Raw genomic sequence first — 2590 nt, 5'->3', positions numbered from 1 at the left:
AAGTGTATACCTGCAAAAATAGATAAAACTTTTTTTTTAAAAGTCTTTCAAGCACCCGGTATGGTGGCTATACCTGGAGTGACTGGACTTGAGAGGTAGAGTTAGGAAGATCACGAATTCAAAGCCAGCCTGGCCTACACGTGACCCAAGAGACATGTTTATCTCAAACAGAACAAGAAAATATCAACTGTGGGCGTACATGGGTGAATGAGCCACACAGAGAGTCCCGGCATGCCACTGGAGGTAGACCCCAGGTGAGGGTCATGCACAGGTCTGTGTAGGGCCAGTCAGACAGCACCAAGAAAAAGGCTTGCTTAAAAAGGTGAAATTGGATGGGCATTGGTGGTGGTTCATGCCCTTAATCCCAGGGCTATGGTTGGGGAAGGCAGAGTTCCAAGCAGGTGGTCTGCATAGCAAGTTAAAAAAACAAAACAAAACAAAACAAAATCATAAAACAAAACAAACCGAAAATGGCGAAATTGTTAAAATAATTGATGTTTGTAAGAAGGTGCTACAGTCAATTGGCCCAGCTAATCAGGTGAAAACAGTAAAAACAGAGGCTCTTTAAAAAACAAACAAAACCAACACGAGAGCCCGGTAGTGGTGGGGCACGCCTTTAATCCCAGCACTAGGGAGGCAGAGGCAGGCAGATTTCTGAGTTCGAGGACAGTCTGGTCTACAGAGTGAGTTCCAGAACAGCCAGGGCTACACAGAGGAACCCTGTTTCGGGGGGCGGGGGGCACGGGACGACAGAAAGAGAGAAAGAAACAATAATTAACGACTCTTTCTGAAACAAAATGAAAGCCCCGGAAGGTGAGCAGGAAAATACACATTAATTAAGGTTCAATCAGAAACGCCAGCCCTCCCCTGCCACCGGCCCAAGGCTGAGATGAACTCTTGGAAGAGGGCACAGTCCTGGTTCACTGAGCAACAAAGAAGTTGCGGTGGTGCTCAGATTGTTGAGCACGCTGAAAATCCCAAAATGTCCTTAAAATCCACCACCCTCTGGGATGCCAGGGAAGACCGTCGACGAAGAGGTGACTCAGCAGAGGACTGAGGAGGGGGGCACTGGGGAAGTGACAGGACAAACCTGCCACTAGAGAACTCAACGTGAGCCCACTGGCTGAGGCAAACCCTCCAAAACTAAAGATGGTCCGGGGTGGTGCCTTGTTAGCGCCCTCTACTGCCAAGATTTAACATGGTGCTTCTTAGCATAGCCTCTGGATCCATGGGCAATCTGCAGATTCAACGGTGTGGGACGGAAAGTTCAGTAGAGTTCTATGTATACAGAGCATATGCAGACATTTTTCTCGTCCTTATTCTGTAATCAACACAACTATCTACATATTAGCTTTTTATGTATTGTATTGTATGACACAAAATACACATGTAGGTCATTTGCGAATAACCATATCCTTCTATAAAAGGTATCTGAGCTGATCGATTTTAGTCTCCAGAATCTAGTATGTCAGGGACAGAGGGTCTCACAATTGATGGCCTCAGACACCGAGAGCTGACTCTACTTCTAAGGCCCAACATTATTTTCACAGAGCTGGTAATAAAGAGTAGATTTGGAGCTAAGGGGCTATGAATAAAAAATAGGTGGAAGATCTTCTAGGTAAGTAGATAAGGAGATACTACACATAATACCCTTGGCACAGGCCTTGTCGAACAAATGAGTTCAACTGGAGTCACTATAGTGAGTGATTCAGACTTAGCCAAGGTCTTTCCTCTTTCTGCTTTTTTGGGGAGCTGAATGAGTTCTCAAAGAAGACAACTGTGGTTAATTGTTGGATTTTCTGGAAGAGCACAGGAGTTTGCCTGTGATGTATACACATGGCAATTAGTACATGGTGGTCTGAAGGCTATATGCCAGCAGGGAAGAAGGTCGGATGAGACTGTCCATCAGCAGATGATAGTACAGTGATAGCCTGGAGAGAGTTAGCAAGCCTAAGTGAATAGCTGTAGTGATAAATGGAAATGAGCCACTTCCCCTACCCCCAAATCACTCAGGCCCCTACCACCATCATCAGCCATGGCAGGGAGTGACCCACCAGTTGAGAGGAGGACTTAAAGGGCAATGACCTTCCCTCATAGAGTGCCTTATTAGTTGGGAAACTTGAAGCTACGTATGACAGAAGCTCACTCCCAAAAGCCTAGATATCCAGACTTCTGGTCTCCTAAGGATCCAGAAGTCAAAACCACAGAGATAATGCATATGTTACCAGTGTGTGTCTAAATTGGCATCCCCACTTTGTAAAACTGTATAGACTCTCTGATGGCAAACAGAGGCATACCCAGAGACCCAGCAATTCCACTCCAAGGTATGTCCAGGCCCTCTTATAGCAGAAATCGCTCACAGCAGCAATGTTTTTAATAGCAAATTAGGACTCTATCTATGTACCTGTCAAGAGTCAAAATGGGCCGGGCGTGGTGGTGCACACCTTTAATCCCAGCACTTGGGAGGCAGAGGCAGGTGGATTTCTGAGTTCAAGGCCAGCCTGGTCTACAGAGTGAGTTCCAGGACAGCCAGGGCTGCACAGAGAAACCCTGTCTTGAAAAACCACCACCACCAACAACAAAGAGTCAA

The sequence above is a fragment of the Mus caroli genome, unplaced genomic scaffold, assembly GCF_978045245.1.
Source record: "Mus caroli unplaced genomic scaffold, Mus_caroli_1 scaffold_1, whole genome shotgun sequence".
In the NCBI taxonomy this organism is placed as follows: domain Eukaryota; kingdom Metazoa; phylum Chordata; class Mammalia; order Rodentia; family Muridae; genus Mus; species Mus caroli.
This window is presented reverse-complemented; position numbering follows the sequence as displayed.